The sequence below is a fragment of the Tursiops truncatus genome, chromosome 1 (assembly GCF_011762595.2).
Source record: "Tursiops truncatus isolate mTurTru1 chromosome 1, mTurTru1.mat.Y, whole genome shotgun sequence".
In the NCBI taxonomy this organism is placed as follows: Eukaryota; Metazoa; Chordata; class Mammalia; order Artiodactyla; family Delphinidae; genus Tursiops; species Tursiops truncatus.
Window position 1 is genome coordinate 146169957 of NC_047034.1, and position 20780 is coordinate 146190736.

Here is a 20780-nt window from a genome sequence, read left to right on the forward strand (position 1 = left end):
AAAAATGCAAAAAAACACGTTAAGAATTTTTTTCAAATAAACAAGTAAATACAAACATACATACACACCGTTAAACGCCATGAAGAAAACAATGTGTGATGGGGGAGGAATAATGACATTTGAGATAAAACTTGAAAGAGAGACTCAGTCATGAAAAGATCAGGCTAAAGTGCATAATAGCTATAGGGAAAATAACCTGCAAAGGCTTTGTGGTGGGAACAAGCTTGCAATGTCCACTATGTAGAAAGAAGACTAACACTGTTGGAATATAGTAAGAAGGGGTTTGTTGCATAAGATGAGTTCAGAGAAGTAGGCAGGGACCAGATCATATAGTAACTTGGTAGGCCATGATAAGGAGTTTAGAGTTTATTGTTTGTATAATGGGAAGCCACTGGGTAATTTTAAGCAAGGGAATGACATAATCTGATATACATTTTTTTTAATGTACTACTTTCTTAAAAAATTGCTTAAAATTTGTCTTAATGTACTGACTACTTTGTGGAGAATGATTTGTAAAGAGGTCAAGGGAATGCAGAGAAATCACATAAGAAGCTACTGGAACAGTTCAGACTAGAGAAGTGGGGACTTGTACTAGGGGTTCTAGCAATTAGGCTTGGCAGGCAGGGTGGAGAGAAGGCAAATACACAGATTCAGACTGTATTCCATACAGAGAGCCAACTAGACTAGCTCTTGGACTGAACATGAGGTGGAAAAATAAAACAATCAAGGATGCCATCTTTTACCAAGATTGTGGCACCATTTATAAGATGAAGAATACTAGAGAAGGAACAAGTCTATCACTTGACATGTTAAAATTCCATTCTCCTAACTAATTTGCTTCTACAGAGTTATAAAGGTTCCCTACATTCCACCCTCACTAGTAACAACCTTCAAATTGGTGAAGGGTGGACCTCGACCACCACTTTCTTCTTGAGAAGAGTATTACTTTCTAACTCTTCCATATGTAAAACCACAGTCTAAAGAGCTGACTGACAAAGTTCGAGCACAGGTTCGAGCCCTGGTCTGGGAAAATCCCACATGCCACGGAGCAACTAAGCCTGTGTTAGGTGCTTCTGAATGAAGAAAGGTGGGAAATACTTTGTGAGCTTCCTAAGCATCAGAGTGAAAACGTGAAGAAACTGTCTTTCTAGCAGTGTGAGCTCTTAAATAAATTGTATAGCCTTTTACATTACTAAATAAAATCATCTTCTTTTCCGCTTTCAAAGACTCAAGCCCATGCCAAGAGCAGAAAAACATACATAACTAGAATTTTATACAATATTTAAACTCATTTATACTCACTCTATCATTTGGAATTTTTATCCAATGAAATCTGGTTTTGAGGGGGAAAAAAACCCTATCTTTTTACACTTTTACATGATGTCTTGACTCCTCCCTAGATTCATTCTCTAACTTCTGAACACTGTCTCTAAGGACTGAAAACATCTTCATTAAGAAAAAAAAAAAGCTGCCTATACAGAGATAAACTAATTAGAAAATTCCAGTCAGTAGCAAATACCAATATTATCATAATCACATAACCTTGTCCAACTGATGCCAAGGAATGTTCTGAGACTCTCTTGAAATAATAGAATAATAGGAAAAGTACACTTTGTATAGGCATTTGTGATATAACAGAGAAACCACTGGAATCAGAAACAAAAGAATCCCAATCCATTACTTGTTAACAGTAATCATCTTGAGTGATGTATTCATACTACCTCACAGCTTCTTCATTTATAAAGCAGAGTTAATAATACAGTATGCCGGCTTTCCTGGTGGCACAGTGGTTAAGAATCCGCCTGCCAATGCAGGGGACACGGGTTCGAGCCCTGGTCCAGGAAGATCCCACATGCCGCGGAGCAACTAAGCCTGTGTGCTACAACTACTGAAGCCCATGCGCCTAGAGCCTGTGCTCTGCAACAAGAGAAGCCACCACAGTGAGAAGCCCGCACACCACAACGAAGAGTAGCCCCCACTCACCACAACTAGAGAAAGCCCATGCACAGCAACGAAGACCCAACGCAGCCAAAAATAAATAAATAAAATAAATAAAATTTTTAAATAAATAAATAACATAGTGTGGCAAAAATTACAAGAGTTTTAATATCTAATAACTTAGAGAAATGCAAGAAAACAGGTATATTCACATATTGCTGGTAGAAAGTAAACTGTTAAAAACAATAATACCTATTAAAATAAAATATGCATATAACCTTTGATCCAGCAACTCCATTTTAGAGGATCTATTCTAGAGAGAGGGAAGCGTCAACATTTAAGAATATATGAATATGGATATTTATTACAGCATGTTTAATATCTGCCAAGAGAGGAAAAGATGAAAAAACATTGTATAGGGATTTTCAGAAGTCCCTTAAAACCTTGAGTTTCCCACATCTCAGTGGTTCCCAAACTCTGCTGCACATTACAATCAACCTGAGCTTTCGAAAATCCTGATCCCCAGGTCACATCCCACACCAATTATATTTGAATGTCTGAGATCAGGAGCCAGGTGTCAGTATTTTGAAGATTCCCAGATAATTTCGATGTGCAGCAAAGTTTGGGAACCAATACCACAACTGTTAAAAAAGAAATCTACTGTTCTGAGGTCCCTCCCTGTTTAGGATTGCCAGGTTTAGCAAATAAAAATACAGAATGTCCAGTTAAATTTATCCTGCTCTAACATTCAATTTTTTGTCTGGTTTTGGATGAGAAAAGGGAGTTGTCAGACAACACTGAAGGAGAGGTTTCTCTATAATTTCTAAACAAAAGTGGTTCAAGTGAAACCAAGAGAGAAACTTCCCAAATATAGTAATTACAAAATAATAAGAAACATCATCACAGAGATTAACAGCATTCATTCTACAAAAAGAGAGATCTGGATTCAAACCATACTTCTATCATGAACCATCTGTGTGAACTTGGGCAAGTTACCCACTTTTAAGCCTCCACTTCCTCAATTTATACATTGATTGAGTAATCATGTCTATTTCATAGGGTTGGTATAAGGATTAAATAAAGCTAATCCATTTCAAATACTCAGCATAGTCCCCAGCACACAGGATGCATTCAACAAATGTTATTATTTTTAATCATGCAGTAAATGAGCCCTTCAAAATGGGCCCTGCTGTAAAAAACGCTAGTTGATGTGGAAATACTAGTTAATATCTCCCACAAATTACTTCTATGGGAAGGATGTGACTATTCTTTAGCTAATCTCTGATTATTTACTTAAGTAGGCAAGTACCAAGTAGAATAACATCATGTATGAATCTAAAAGAGTTTCTTTAATGCATTTTAAGCACAAAGAGGATTTTGCATCCTATGTTCAAAGTATTATTCTTTTCTCCATGAAACTAATATCCTAAAATGCCAATGAGCCATGCTTCTCATTGACATCAATAATTGTGCTGCTGAAGGAAGACAGCTGAGGCCCTTTAATACAATGCAGCTAACACACTGCCATCATAAGCTTATAATGAGAACTACTATTGTTCAGAATGATAAGGCTAGATCAGATGCCCATCAATTCCTTTAATAGGCACAATACAGCAATTTACATTTGCATTCATAATCAGGAACCTAAACTAAACTACTATAGAAGACAAGATAAAATGTCTTGTAAAAAGTTTTGTTAGCCAGAGATGCTCCTAATCCCAGCATTCTGAAACGCAGATCAAAAGTCACAGTACAGAGCACACAGACCACAATTCCATACAATCCTACCAGGTAAACAGAACACCCAGACTCATTCATTTGTAGCAAAATACGTTTTAAACACTATAGTTCTTTGACAGTGTTGATAATAACATTAATCTTTCATTGCCATTTACAGCTATATAACTGCATCAATGCTGATTTATAATTATATACATATTTCTTGAATAGGAGGAAGGGGAGGCAATTCTTATCACTCATTTAGAGAAACTATATGATTTCTTTTGATATAAATCTTCCTGCTCATAATTAATTCTCCAGGCATTTTCATTGAAAGCATAGTGGCAAGCATCTTTTTACCCCATTTAATACTAGTAGTCTATAGAAAAATTATAATCAAGGACAACATACATATAAAGCAACTAACCTGTTGAAAGGACTAGTTGTTTTCTTCTTTAAAACGTTTACAAATCAATTACACTGCTTTAAAAAAGAGCAAAAAACTTAACCTCCTAATCACACTGAGTGACACATAATGGAATAGTTACTGAAAATGCAAAACTCAACAGCAGTTTCTCTCCCTCCCCTATAGCACCTTCTGCTCTGCACTGTTCACTACACATCTCTCTTTGTCCTAAAAGCCTGGGATCTTGCTAAGCACAAAGACTGTATCTCATTCTTCTCTGTGCACCCAGCACCGGGCACAACAAACTGCCACAGAAGAGTCAAAAAGGTCTATTAAATTTAGAAAGACACGATACCTGTCCTAAAGGCAATCCTCATCTAACAGAAGAGTGGCTCCCCTAAAGGTCTGTCTCTTTTTTAATCCTTCAATGTTCTCAAGTGAACTCATCCACATTCATAGCTTCAACTACCATTTCATACTGATGATTTGCCTCTTAAAGCTCTATCTCTAGCACAAATTTCCTGAGCTCTAAAAACAATTCTTACTGGCAATGGATCCCTCAAATTAGACATGGCCAAACAAGCTCTTTTTTCCACTCCCTAGGCCTGCCCTGGCTCCCATAATCTTGTGGGGTTTGGGGGTTTTTTTGTTTTTTTTGATTAATGAAATCACTCTGTGAGATCTATCAAGTCTTTGTAATTTTAATAATCACTGGAGGCTTCTAAGCAGAGGATAACTATTAGATCTCTAGTTCCAGAAAAAATCTGAAACGTTTTTCATAACCAAGCCAATTAAGGAGTCAGAATAAGGGTAAATAAAATGGGGAAAGGTGAAAGAAACAACTGATGAGGAAAGCAAGAGATGTACACAGAGAGTAAAGAACACGGGCAGATACAAAGACCCTCATTCAGTCAGAAAACACTCTCTGAGCACTTGACACTGATCTCCCTCCCTCTCCCTCCCTAACCCTCTCCTCATCAACCACCCTCCCACTTTTTTTATCTGCAAACAATCACCTCTACACAAAAGACCCCCTCCAACCCATTTCTCTCTAGTGCCCTAATCAAAATTCTCAACCAGTTTGTTAATCCTCAAGGGCTCCCCACTACTTAAAACTGAGGTCCTGATGCCTCCCTTAACATCCAAACTCCTTTGCTCTTTAATCCAATTTACCCAACCTACTGTTCACAACCTTATCTATCACTTCACTCCTTCCCTTAGGCTCCATGAAGACAGGGACAATGTCCGTTTTATTTAATAAGATGCAGCCAGAAGAAGGCACACTGACTGCCGTATAGTATGAGTATATAAGCTCTATAGTCCAGCCAAAATGAACTATTTGCTATTTCTAGGATTTTAGACAACCATACCTTTATTTCATGTTCCCTACTTCAGAAAGGCCTTCTCTCTGCCCAAACCTTTTTATCTCTAAAACTTATCCATCCAGGTCTAGCTCAAACACTACCTCTTCCATGAAGTTTTCTTTCATTCCCTAGAAAAAGTTATTTATTGCCTCACAGACAACTTCTACCATCCTTTGATCATTTCTAATCATCCTTTAAAATCCAGCTCAAGCATTATCACTATTAAGCTTTTAATTCCCACCCACATCCAGAACTGATCACTACCTATTGTGTCCAAACTATGCCTCACACAGTTTTCTATTATAACAATTATACAGCAATTATTATTTAGTTCTCTGAGAACAAGGACAATGCCTTCTGTATCTTATTTTCTCCAGCATTCACCTCAAATCCTGACACCATGTGAGCACTAAAAACATGTTTGCTGAATGAATAAAAATCCAGACACTATGTGGATATAGTATTTCTCAATACTAACCTAAACCAGTTGAGATTTAGGAAGGGATCCTAAAAGCCCAAAGATACCATTAACCTAATTTAAAGGCAAATCTAAATATTATCCTCAAAATTATAATTATATTATGTTATCTCCCTTTTATAGCTCTCTGCTTAGAGAATGAGTACTTTGGTCAATTTACCTCTAACTTTATAACATTCTGTAGAGCAAGATTATTTCACAGGTTCTACAACAGATGAAAACATGCCTCTATGTAATAAGTAGCATAGGCTGAAATACGCATATTAGTTTCATATAGATCACAGAACCAATTGGACTAACACAAGTTCAGTTTGACCCATCAGTGCTTGCATTGTTATAAACATGCTTATTACATATGCATTTCATAAGTTAAACACTGATGGAATATTTTAAGTCATAATTCTTCCTACAAGTCTCCCTCACTTAACACAGTAATAAATCATGATTACACACACACACACACACACACACACACACACACACACACAACCATGGGCTCTAAAATGTGTCATTTTACGTGGCACAGAACAATTTTGCAAGTATGGGGATATAAGATGGACATTCCAGGACAGTTCTTTTTTAAACTGCCTAAGAAAACTGTTAAATGTATTCACAAACAGAAAATATCAATCAGGAAATCCTGAGACAAACAAAGGAAAAACAGAAAAGGGTTATACTAAGCTTGGGACAAGTACAGAAAAAAAAGAAAGAAACAGAGGCAGCTTAAGAGCTGTATCTTATTCTTCTTTTTTATCAGCCACAGCTCCCAGCATAATACTTCAACATAGTGGCCATATATATAAAATTAACTGAATAAAAATAATGAAAATTAGATATGCTGCAAAGAGGTAACAGACCAAGAAAAGAGAGCCCAGCTCTTTCAATCTGTTTTATGTGCCATAAAAAAACAGGAGGAGGGACCTCCCTAGTGGTGCAATGGTTAAGACTCCACGCTCCCAATGCAGGGGGCCCAGGTTCGATCCCTGGTCAGGGAACTAGATCCCACATGCATGTCGCAACGAAGAGTTTGCATGCCACAGCTAAGGAGCCCGTGCACCGCAACTAAGGAGCCCACCTGCCACAACTAAGACCCAGCGCAACCAAATAAATAAATTAAATAAATATTAAAAAGAAGAAAAAGACTCAAGATTCAAAGAGGTAAGAATTAATTATATACTAGAAAAAAAACGGAGGACATGGCAGAAGCAATGCCATCCTCAGGGTAAAAAGCAAATAATGCCAGTTCTGGGGCAAATAGTGGTACAGGAAAAGATGGCTCAGTCTCAGGTGCTATGAAATGACCTAAAGTTAATTACACATAAAACAATCTTCAACTCCAACCATTAATGTAAATCTGGGGAGCTACCTTTGGCCATTTCCACAAGCCCTTCAAAGGCGGCTACCTTTGTCAGAGGCCCTCAAGGTAACCCCCAGGTCCAACAATATACTTGTACTCCTGACTAAAATTTATTACAGAAAAATGAAACAAAACAAAATCAGCAAAGGGAAAAGGGGCATGATGAAGTTCCGAGGAAACCAGAGGCACGCTTTCAAGAGTTCTCTCCCAGTGGAGATACACAGGACACATTCAATCCCTCCAGCAACAAATTTTGATAACACACATGGAATGCAATCTACCAGCGAAGTTCATCAGACTCAGTGCTCTAAGTTTTTATTGGAGCTGCTTACACAGGCACACTCTGCCTACTACATACCAAAATTCCAGGCCTCCAGGAAAGCAGGTATTCACATTGTTTGTACAGTCTAGACACAGTCAGTCACTCTCATCATTTAGGGAAAGCTTTATCAGTGTAAGAAACAGTTTACAGTTCAAGTTCCCAAATGCTAACCAATGGCCAATCTTGCATGCAGGCTTTTTCAAGGACAGCAGTCTCAGGCCTTGTTAAATCTTTTCTGCACGCTACTCTTTCTTAACATTCCCCCCTTTCAAGGTTACCAGTATGCACATATGCTTGAACCAGCCCTGTACTCTAGATATTCTAAGATAAGAAAAGACACACTGCAAAAATGCAGAATGACAACTCACTTGGAAGCTTAAAAAAAAAAAAAAGACCTGAGTCATACACCATAAGTAGATAATTTTTAGAAAAAGTGATTTTCACCTAACGCTTGTGGACTCAACTATTACATACAAACATCAAATATTATGTTAGATAGCTGTTGCAGGGAGCAGTGAATGGGGGGAAATTTTTGTAAGAAACGAACCTTGCTGTCAAGAAGTATATAATCTAGTGATAGATGGGATCCTCTACCAAGATTCCCAGCAAATATTTACAAATGTTAACCCTATGAGAAAAAAGAAAATAGACATGTTCATGGAGAGGACTTTGAAAGCAATCTTCATAACCCTTACAGTAAAACAATTATTCAGAATTTTAGAGATTGTGTTAAAAACAATAAGAATATCAGAACACTCAAAACCAATTCATTTTGCAAATGTTTACAGAGAACCCACTACATGCTACGCTTTGTGCTATGCTCTGCAGTCCAGGTGTAAAGAGAAACACGTGCTCAAAGACTATCAGATGAGAGAAAATTTACACAATAATCATATCATCTAATATTTCCTAGAGTTTCCAAGCATTGTTCTAAGAACTTTCCATATACAAATTCATTTAATACTTACGACAAAAAGAGAATAACTATTTTAGATAATTTTTATTTCCATTTTACAAAAGGGAAAGCATTACAGAGAACTTAAGTAATTTGTACAAAGCAAGCATCTTCTAATGGTGGCAACTAGTTTAAGCACTCAATCTTCATTCACACTCTTGGAGTCTACCACCTATGTATAGTAATAAAGGTTGTATAAGGTTTAATTGTGGTACATATAAAGTTTAACAACTCTGTTCAAGATGAGGGAGTCACAGAAGACTTCACAATGGAGGGAATCATCGAACTGGATCTTAAAAGATGCACAGAAGTTGACTGAACAATCTAAGCAAAAGGAACAATATATGCAATTCCACATAAGGTTCCAAGAGTCATATCAAGTACTTTGATTTCCCATTTGAAAACAGAATTTGTTAAATGAAAAGTTTACAGAATAACTGCTATTTGCTACTATATATTATTTTTTAAAAGAACTTATATTTTTGCATACACAAACTTAAAATTAAGGTACAGTAAATGCTATATTCACATGTATTTTAATGAACCAGAGCACTGTAGAATGATGGAATTTCTGAACTACAAGAGATGGTTTCTGGGATGAAGACACTCTCAAAAACAGGTTATGAAAAAAAAGAATTAGTGCTTTGAATAAAACTGCAACATGATTTAACATAATTCATAGTCAAAACTATGTATAAATAAGCTTAATGTTTAAAATATTTGCAAGATGTACAGGATATCATCCATTCGCCCCTCCAGATCATTCACTGTACCCCAAATGCAGGCTCATTATGAACTATGTCAACAGGTTCCCTTGCCCTCTTCTGTCCAGATGGGTTCAGCCAATAGGTAGCACCAGCAAGAGGTCGGAGAAAGAACAGAGGGTAAGGGAGAGAGTGGAGGAGATTCATTCTCCTGGGTTGGTCGCTGCAGGGTTGTGTTAGGCAAGCTGCATCACACTACCACAAGTCATGCCAACTGTCAGGTCACTTTCTATACATAGGCTCCTCTGTCTGTCCAAGTTCCAAGGATCACTTCTTCCCCTCACCCTTTCAGGCCTAGGGTTGGTAACAGCACCAGGTTATTATTAAGGAGAAGGTACTATGTACATGTTGCCATTTCACTACATCCTGCCTATATCTCTTTATTATAATATCATAATTTGTTCTTTTTCCAGCCAAAACCATTTTATGTGGAATAAAATTAAATGTATTTTCAACTTATTTGCATACTCTAAAGACGAGAAAGTCTTTTTAACTCAAAGAGAAATTTTTATGTAATCAAAACCAAGTAAAACTTTCCCTATATGTAATCCTGATCAAAATCTTCAGTATCTGAATAGCTGAGAAAATTGAGTATCAGTAAGTACAGCAAAAAAGTGCAATTCAAATCACCCAACTTGCTAAAGACGTGCCTCTCCACTTACAAGTCTTGAAATAGACCTCAGAGTCAGACCTGGTTTTGAATCCGTACTCTGACATTCACCCACTATCCTACAGCAAAGTACTTAACTTTGTTTTGTTCATCGTTTTATTCTGAGCACCCAGTACAGTGATGATACATAGTGGGTACCTCATAAATATTTGTGGAATGAATGCACAAATTCATTCTGCAGACCTGAATTTCCTCACCTGTAAAAGAGGATAATTATGTCTACCTCACAAAAAGAAAATTTATGTTCCTGAGAAAATAAAGAAGAATATATGTAAAAAAAACCTAGGTACAGGGTCTAGTAAACATTAGTTCTCTATCCCAACTCAAATATCTCCAGGATTTCTATTTTGTTTACATGATAGAATGTACAAATATCAATACTTTGCAATCTTTCCTCGCACTGTTAATTACACTTATACATAGCAATATACGACATTAATGGTCTGATTAAAAGACTTTCTGTAAAAGATTTAAAACAAAAACAAAACAGAACAAAACCTGTAGCTATAACTTTTAACTGGTGATTTAATAACACCATCTTTCTTTCTTAATGAAAAACTTGCATAAACATTGTCATGTATGTCATGTATTCTAACCCTCAACAAATTCAATAAGATGTTTTTCAGTAGTCCTAATCAATCAACCAATTTATCTAAAAATTTCTTAAATTTTAAATGCTTTTTTAAATATGGAAGGGGGCTTCTCTGGTGGTCCAGTGGTTAAGACTCTGTGCTTCCAATGCAGGAGCATGGGTTCGATGCCTGGATGGGGAACTAAGATCCTACACGATGCGTGGTGTGGCCAAAATAAACAAACAATTAATTTAAAAATAAGATTAAATGATGAAAAAAATTTTTTTAAATATGGAATCCACTATTTTTAAAATTGTACACCTTAAATTCTTTACAAATTATCAAAAAAGATATGATAAAAATGTTTACAAAATTCATCTCTGAATTTGTTCAGGCAAAATAATTAGCCTATTCTTTTGCTTCTCACTTAAGGATGTTCTTGAGAACAAGCAACTAGGCTTCTAATATTCTTTTCAATCTCATGAAAATCTCCCAACTTTTATTTTAAAATCTCTTATGGGGCTTCCCTGGTGACGCAGTGGTTGAGAGTCCGCCTGCCGATGCAGGGGACACAAGTTCATGCCCTGGTCCGGGAAGATCCCACATGCCGCGGAGCGGCTGGGTCCGTGAGCCATGGCCACTGAGCCTGCGCATCCGGAGCCTGTGCTCCGCAACGGGAGAGGCCACGACAGTTAGAGGCCCGCGTACCTCAAAAAAAAAAAAGAAAAAAAAATCTCTTATGAAACATTATTCTCATACCTTTGAAAAGACACTAGGTGGCATTAGAAACACGTTCCTCTCGCAAAAAAGAAGAAACCAAGAGTGGAAAGGAGAGCAATTCTCAAGTTAATAGGCACTGAATGCACTTTTTTAAACCTAAACTCTTATAATTCTTACTAAACTGAACACTTCACTCTTTTATACTATTTGATAAAGTGAAAATTCTTCCCTCTTATGGCTTGTGCCTTTTATGTTCTAAGAAACCTTTGCCTCACCCAAAATCACAAAATTTTTCTCCAGTTTTCCTTTACATGTTTTATAATTTTAGCTCTTACATTTGGGTAATTATCCATTTCAAGTTAATTTTTGTATATAGCATGGGGTAAGGATCAAGGTTCATTTTTTTTTCCATGTAAACTGTTCCAGCACCATTTGTTGAAATGACTATTTTTTCCCCATTAAATTACCTTGCATATTTGTCTATTTCTGAACTTTCTATTCTGTTCCAATGATTTGTGTGTCTATCTTTACACTAATATCACAATGTCTTGATTACTGTACCCTTACAGACACTCATAAAATCAGGTGGGGCGATTCCTCCAACTTTGGCCTTTTTCAATATTGTTTTGGTTATTCTAGGCCCTTTGCATTTCAATATAAACTTGAAATCATCTTTTCACTTTCTAAAAAGTCCTGCTTGGGTTTTGATTGGAACTGGATTGAATCTATAGATCAACAGGAGAATTTATATCTTAATGTTATTGAGTCTTCCAATCCATTAACATATCATATTTTCCATTCATTTAAGTATTCTTTAATCTCTCTCAGTAATGTTTTGTAGTTTAAAATGTACTGGTCTTGCAAATAATTTTTTTTAATTTATCTTTAATTATTTCATATTTGTAAGCTATTATAAATAGTAATGATTTCTAAATTTCAATTTCATTGTTAGTATAGAGAAATACAGATGATTTTTGCACATTTTTATAAACAGATTTTGATGTAAAACAGTGATAAGAAAATGAAAACATGAGCCACAGACAGGGAGAAATATTTAGAAAGTATATACCAAATATATAACTTGTATTCAGAATATACAAAGAACTCTTAAGACTCAATAATAAGAAGACAAACAACCTAAAATTTTTTAAAGGACAGAAGATTTGAACAGGTAATTCACCATAGAATACACACACACACACACACACACACACACACACACATGTCAAACAAGCACATAAAAAGCAATTCAACCTCATTAGTCATCAGGGATATGCAAATTAAAACCACAACGAGATATCCCTACACACCCATTAGACCAGCTAAAATTAAAATGATAATACCTAGTACTGAAAAGGATGTGGAACAACTGCTGGTGGAAATACAAAAATGCCAGTTCCTCATTGAGATAAGCATACACTTATCATACATCCCAGGAATCTCATTCCTAGGTATTTATCCAGCAAAAATGAAAGCCTAAGTCCACACAAATACTTGTACACAAACTTTCATAGCAGCTTTCTCCATAATAGGCAAAAACAAAAAACAATCCAAGGACTTCCCTGGTGGCGCAGTGGTTGAGAGTCCGCCTGCCGATGCAGGGGACACGGGTTCGTGCCCCGGTCCGGGAAGATCCCACATGCCGTGGAGCGGCTAGGCCTGTGAGCCATGGCTGCTGAGCCTGCATGTCCGGAGCCTGTGCTCCGCGACGGGAGAGGCCACAGCAGTGAGAGGCCCGTGTACCGCAAAAAAAAAAAAAAAAAAAAAAAAAACAATCCAAATGATCATCAAGTGGTGAATAAACAAAGTCTGACATACCCAGGCCAATGGAACACTTTCAGCAATAAAAAGGAACTACTGATACTCAAAACAGCGTGGATGAATCTCAAAACCATTATGCTAAGTGAAAGAAGTCAAACGCAAAATATTACATACTGTATGATTCCATTTATATGAAATTCTGGAAAAGACAAAAAAAACCACAGTGACATAAAGCAGGTCAATGGTTGCCAAGGGCTGGGACTCAGGAAAGAACAAACTGCAAAGGGATACAAGGGAACATTTTGAAAACTCATCAAATTGCACACTTAAAATGGGTGAACTTTATTCTATGAAAATTATACCTCAATAAACCTAATTAAGAGATAAATAGAGATATCTCCAACTTTCACAGTAGAAAAGGCAAAAAGTTACAGCTGCAGAAAGGTAAGCCTGAAAGGGGAAGTTGCTGAGTTTGGAATCTCTGTAACACAGAAGTAGGCAAAACAAATATCCATGGTGTTTCTTTTTGAACTCATATGTCAAAATTAAAGAATAATCATAAGAGTTAAGAAGTATGGGAAAAGGTTGTAAGTAGTATCTTGGATTTTTAATTCCTTCAAAGGCATACCCCAAATATGTCACTTCGAAAAAGTTCTGAAATATTACTACGTTAAAAATACAATAATAGGGAATTCCCTGGCAGTCCAGTGGTTAGGATTCCATGCTTCCACTGTAAGAGGCACAGGCTCAATCCCTGGTTGGGGAACTAAGATCCCACATGCTGCGCAGCACAGCCAAAAAAAAAAAATCCCCACACAATAATACTCAAAGCCACAATGAGATACCACTTAATACCCACTAGGATAGCTATAATTTAAAAAAAACAAAAAACAACAGAAACAGAAAATAAAATGTATTGGCGGGGCTTCCCTGGTGGTGCAGTGGTTAAGAATCCACCTGCCAATGTAGAGGACACAGGTTCAAGCCCTGCTCCAGGAAGATCCCACATGCCACAGAGCAACTAAGCCCATGAGACACAACTACTGAGCCTGTGCTCTAGAGCCCACAAGCCACAACTACTGAAGCCCACGAGCCACAACTAATGAAGCCCGTGCACCTAGAGTCAGTTCTCCACAAGAGAAGCCACCGCAATGAGACGCCCAGGCACCACAACGAAGAGTAGCCCCTGCTCACCACAACTAAAGAAAGACTGCACACAGCAACGAAGACCAAATGCAGCCGTTAATTAATTAATTAATTTTAAAAAATAAAAAATAAAATGTTTTGGCAAATATATAGAAAAAATGGAACCCTCACACACTGTAGATAGGGATGCCAAATGATGCATCCACTGTGGAAAACAGCTTATTGGTTCCTCAAAAAAATAAACAGAATTACCATACGACTCAGCAATTCTACTCCCAGGAAGGAAGGTATATACTCCAAAGAACTGAAACCAGGAACTCAAAGAAATACTTGAACATGAATGCTCACAGTAACATTATTCACAATAACCAAAAGGTGGAAACAACCCAAATGTCCATCAATTGATGAATGGATAAACACAATGTGGTATATCCATTCGATGGGATCATATTCAGCCATAAAAAGGAACAAAGTACTGATACATGCTACAATATGGATAAACCTCAAAAACATTATGCTAAATAAAAGAAGCCAGACACAGATCACATACCATGTGATTCCATTCATAAGAAATATCCAAAATAGGTAATCCATGGAGACAGAATACAGATTGGTAGTTACCAGGGCTGGGATGAAGTTAAAATGGACAGTGACTGCTTAATGGATAAAGGTTTTCCTTTTACAGTGACGAAAATGTCTTGGAACTTGACTTTAATTCAAATTTCAATCCAGTTTTGAGCTTTGGGCTTTTCAAAGGTTACTTTTCTCTCTGTTAAACCTCATTTTCCTGGTTCTTCTTGAACCATCATTTCTGTTTGTAAGGCTCTGACTGAATTTAACATTCAACATGTCATCAGCATGGGATACTGATGCATACGTGATAAGCAATTTCTTCAGTGTCTTTATCCAAGATATTGATTAAAATGAATTAAGACAAGGACAAGAATAGAGGTCTGTGTGACATCATTTCAGGCTGGTACTGACACATTAAATCAACCTTTTTTTTTTTTTTTTTTTTTTTTGCGGTACGTGGGCCTCTCACTGTTGTGGCCTCTCCCGTTGCAGAGCACAGGCTCCGGACGCGCAGGCTCAGCGGCCATGGCTCACGGGCCTAGCCGCTCTGGGGCATGTGGGATCTTCCCAAACCGGGGCACAAACCCGTGTCCCCTGCATCGGCAGGCGGACTCTCAACCACTGTGCCACCAGGGAAGCCCAAATCAACCTTCTTTTGTGGACATTATACTTCAAACAAGTATTAATCCAACCAGCTATAACATTAGTGAAGGTATTCCAAAAGTGCTTTACTCCTTCAGTAAGTAATTATACATTGCCTACTATGTAGGAGATACAATGCTACATGTCAACTAGGAACATGAGGATGGAAAGAGCCATTCCTTGCAAGTGATCAGTCCTATAAAGGCATCATTCCTGTGAAGGCCATGTCTGCCAATAAAGTAAAGAAAGAATCCCAAAAGTATATTTGGAGAATTAGTCAAACACTATCAATTAAACGATTCCTGGGATTTACAGCCCTCCTATTAAAATGTCAATATTTGGTACAATTCACTGGTTAGGTCAACCTAACCAGTGAATTGTACCAAATTACTTGAATCCAACAGACTGATTTCAGAGAAAAAGCATCCAAGCCCAATCTTTCCATCTGTGGTCTCTGTCTCTAATGCCTCATTACCAATTTGCTAATGTCAATGAAAACACATCCACTCAATAATTACTTATTACTATATTTTATAATAATTGTTATAGAAAGCTATGGAAAGATTTTAAACATTACGGCTGGATAAATATTAACCAAATGAAAATTTTAGAAGATAAAACTAAAAGAAAAGAGTAAGAACAGACATATCAGATTTGTGGTTTTGAAAGAATAGACTTTAGAGTGGAGAGTGGTTGGAAAGGAAGAAGAATGAATACAGGGTTAACAGTAACGAGGCCCCAACAATGATCCAAGAGACTGCAAATGTGGCTTAAACTGGGCCACATCCCTTGTGAAAAAAAGTAGAACCACTCAGAGATGTTGGGAGCTAGGACTTGATGGATGATTGGATGGGGATAGAGTAAGGGCAGAGGAGGAGTCAAAACAGACTTCTAGGTCTGTAGCTTTCTACTACTGGGGCGGGGAGTGGGGTGGGTCATGGTGCTATTTAACAAGACAGGGAACAACCGAAGAATCGGTTTAGGGGAACAGAGAGGAAGGATAAACAGATGGAGCGAGTCACAGACAAAGATCAAAGTTGCAGATACTACTCGACATATTCATGAGAAAGCAAAGAAGGAACTAACCTTATTTTAAAGATTATATACATACAATCTTATATATGTATTTTAAGATATATATGTAAATATCTTATATATATCATATATTATAATTTATATCATAAAAGGATATGTATATATGGTGCAAGAAGGGGGACCCCTTCCAGAGCCCGAGAGTGGGCTCTTGTCTAACACTTGGAAATGAATTGTCTGAGGAGACACATGTGCTGACAAAGCAAGAAACTTTATTGGGAAGGGGTGCCCAGGCGGAGAGCAGCAGGATAAGGGAACCCAGGAGAACTGCTCTGCCGCATAGCTCACAGTCTCAGGTTTTATAGCAATGGGGTTAGCTTCCAGTTGTCCCTGGCCAATCATCTTGCTTGGCTCCTATTTGGTCTGACTCAGGGTCCTTCTGGTGGCTTGCACATCTCTCAGCCAAGATGGATCCAAGTGTGAGCGTTTCTGGGAGGCTGGCAGCACATATCGTCTCCTCCCTCCTCCTTTTGGCCCTTCCCGAATTCTTCTGGGTTAGTTTTACAAGACATACTATGGGCTGGCGTGTCCTCCCTCCTTTAGGCCCCTCCCGAATTCTCCTGGTTAGTTTTTGGGTGGCAGCACCTAGTTCTTTATCAGAACCTCCTGTTGTGAGACAATTCACACAAGCGGTTATCATTGTGCCTGGCCAAGGTGGGCGGTTTTGGTCAGCGGTTCCCTAACATATATGTATGTACATATATCTTAAGATTAATAATTAATCTTGGACAAGATGTCATCTAAGTTTTTCCCTATCCCTAGTAACATACAATATAGTAGTATGATTGTATGATCCTTTTTATACATGCTCTGGAAACCACTAATTGGAATCATTGTCACTATATATATGGGGAAGATGGGCCTTCAGAGAAATCTTCTCAATAGATACTAGGAAACGAGGGAGAAGAAAAAAGTCTCCTCATAAACACAAGCACGTAGATGTCGTCAAAATGAAAGTATTTGCTACATTAAGGCTTTTGGCTATCCATTCTCCAGAGTCTGGTCAAATCTAACCTCCTGCAAATTATCTCCCCAATAATTATACACAACACAATTCTTGTCTCCTTAGTTCCTTTTAAGTCATAATTAACATTCTATTAAGTGTTGTTATGTTACTTTTAAATTGTTTTTTGTTGTTATTATGTGAATCTTTTTGAACCAAAAATTCTCTGGAGGCTGGGTCTATGGACTATATAGGGCCGTAACTCTATTAACAACAAGAATACGTTATAGGACAGATTTTTCAGAAATGCCACAGCCAGAAGCTGGGGTGGCATCGAGGTATATTCAGTGTAAAGTAAGTCAAAGCAGGAAAAGTATTCGATACTATCAAATGTGCCACCAAACATAAAATACCAACTGGAAATCCTTGAGTAGGAGAATGAAAAAGGAGGAACTAGCTGAGGTTACTGTAAGTAAGCAAATAGCTCAGGAAAGAAAGGCACAGGAGGAAACAAAAGGCAGATCCCTGGGAGGAAAGAAGTAACTGGATTCAGGTCTAAAGAAGTAATGATTTTACAAATCCGTATATAAAAAAGACAAATAACCCAATTTTTTAAATGGGCAGAGTCTGAATAGACATTTCTTCAAAGAAGACATACAAAGGGCAAATAATCACATGAAAAGATGATCAATGTCATCAGTCATTAGGAAAACACAAACCAAAACCACAGATACCACTTCAGACCCACTAGGATAGCTAAAATCAAAGACAAATAATAGCAAATGTTGATGACAATGTGAAGAAACCAAAAATCTCATACACTGCAGTTTATCAAACACTGCTACATTTAAACAATTACCATACGACCCAGCAATTCCACTCACAAGAAAAATGAAAACTGTCCATGTGAAAATTGTAAACAAATGTTCATAGCAGCATTATTCATAATAGTCTAAAGGAAGAAACAACCCAAATGTCCATCCACTGACAAACAGATAGACAAAACATGGCATATCCATACAACGGAATATTATTCAGGAGTAAAAAGGAATGACATACTAATACATGCTACACAATGGATGGACCTTGAAAACATCGTCCTAAGTGAAAGAAGCTAGTTACAAAAGGTCACATAGTATAAGGCTCAATTTATATGAAATGTACAGTACAGGTAAATCTATGGAGGCAGGAAGTATATTAATGGTTACATAAGGCTAAGGAGATGTGAAAATATGAAGGTGATAGCTAAAGGGTATAGGAATTCTTTCTGAAATGATGAAAATGTTCTAAAATTGACTCCAGTAATGGCTGCATGTATCTATGAATATACTAAAAATCACTGAATTGTACGGTTTAAATGAGTGAATTTTATCATATGTGAATTATGTCTCAATAAGCTTTAAAAAAAATTAATTCAGGAATATTCTACTTCAGTTGGCCTAAGCTAGGAATTCAGCAAACTCAGTCCAAGAATTTCCTCTGCAACAAACCACCTTAAAATGAAACATTCAGCTTTACCTTAGTGGCAGTAGTTCTCAAAAGAGTGCATCTAGAAGTAGGTATAATGCTTTAAAGAAAATACGGATGCCTGGGACCACCCCAGACCCACTGGATCAAAATCTCTATGACGGTACATGGATTTTTTTTTTTTTTTAAGTTCCAGATGTTAAAGAGGGGAGAGATGGGGCTTTAATAGACATGCTGAAAACAAGTAGGGAAATTTGAATATGGTTTTTATATTAAATTGATATTAAACTTCTTGGATCTGACAATACAGGTGACCCTTGAACAATGCAGGGGTTAGAGGTGCTGACATCTCCCAAACCCTCCCCACCCCTCCATGCAGTGGAAAATCCAAGTATAAACTTACAGTTGGCCCTCCCTATCTACAGTTCTGCATCCCAGGATTCAACCAATCATGGATCCTATAGTACTAGCATTTACTATTGGGAAAAATCCACATATAAGTGGGCCCACCCAGTTCAAACCAGTGGTGTTCAAGGGTCCGCTATATATTGTGGTTATTTAGGAGACTGTCCTTGATGTTAGGAGAAATACTTAAGAGGGAGGTAGCATAACGTCTGTTACTTCCTTTGAAATCTTCAGGAAAAAAATATATACATACACACAGATTAAACAAAATGTGGCAAAATATAAAGTTACAACGAAATTGGTCAATCTAAGCAAGCTTAATTGGGTATACACTGTACCATTCTTTCCATTTTTCTGTAGGTTTGATATTTTCAAGATAAAAAGTTGGGGGCTTCCTGGGTGGCACAGTGGTTAAGAATCCGCCTGCCAATGCAGGGGACATGGGTTCGAGCCCTGGTCCGGGAAGATCCCACGTGCCACAGAGCAACTAAGCCCATGCACCACAACTACTGAGGCTGCATTCTAAAGCTCACGTGCCACAACTACTGAGCCCGCATGCTGCACATACTTAAGCCCGCGCACCTAGAGCCCGTGTTCCACAACAAGAGAAGCCACCGCAATGAGAAGCCCGCGCACCGCAATGAAGAGCAGCCCCTGCTCACCGCAACTAGAGAAAAGCCCACACGCAGCAACAAAGACCCAACGCAGCCAAAAATAAAATAAATAAATAAATAAATAAGATAAAAAGTTGGGGAAGTTCCACAAATGACCCTGATGGTCCCTGTGGCCTAAAAGTCACAGACTTCTTCCCCTATCCCCACTTCCCAGGATGGACAAATGGACAAAACTTTCTACTCCCTATGTGCCAACCCAAAAGATTTATGGTCCCAAAGAGTAGATAAGATTATTTTAACGGGAACAAGCTTCTGTTATTGTATCCTGAAAATTACTGTGTGCCTTCTCCTACATTTAGAGGTAAGAGTGTGAGATCAGCAGAAAGTTAACGGGTCCCCTAAGTAAAGAGGCAGGGCCACTGAGGGTAAAAGGGTACAAGATGCAATAATAGGCAGAAAACAACCTGCCCAGACTACACAGTGTAACCTCTGTTAGGTCCTGTCTACTATACAAAGTCTAGACAAAGAAAAGTCTCATTCTTTTCACCCAGTATATACTGAACTGCCTACTATGTGCAAAACATGTTCCCTATCTTCATGTACTAAATATGTCTACCACAGAGCTGTACACAGAAGCAACACAACTTCACAAGATTTAGAATCATTTCTATAAGAAAGCTCCTTCTCAAGAAATTTATTCATTAAAGTTAGAATCATATTGAGTCTTCTTCTTGACTCTCATTATATAATCAGTACCAGTGACAGCATGAGAGCAATCAGAATACAGTCTATTAAATTCCATTCTTTCCCATAATTCGCTTTGAGAAATGAAACTAGCCAAACCCTAAAAAGGAAAATAATAGATGCAATAA

General features: G+C 37.6%; 1 protein-coding gene across 10 annotated transcripts in view; it reads right to left on the minus strand.

Annotated features, from left to right (window-relative positions):
- MAST2 (microtubule associated serine/threonine kinase 2) overlaps nt 1–20780 on the minus strand; it is a 194700-nt gene that overhangs the window by 139733 nt on the left and 34187 nt on the right. The window lies entirely within an intron of this gene.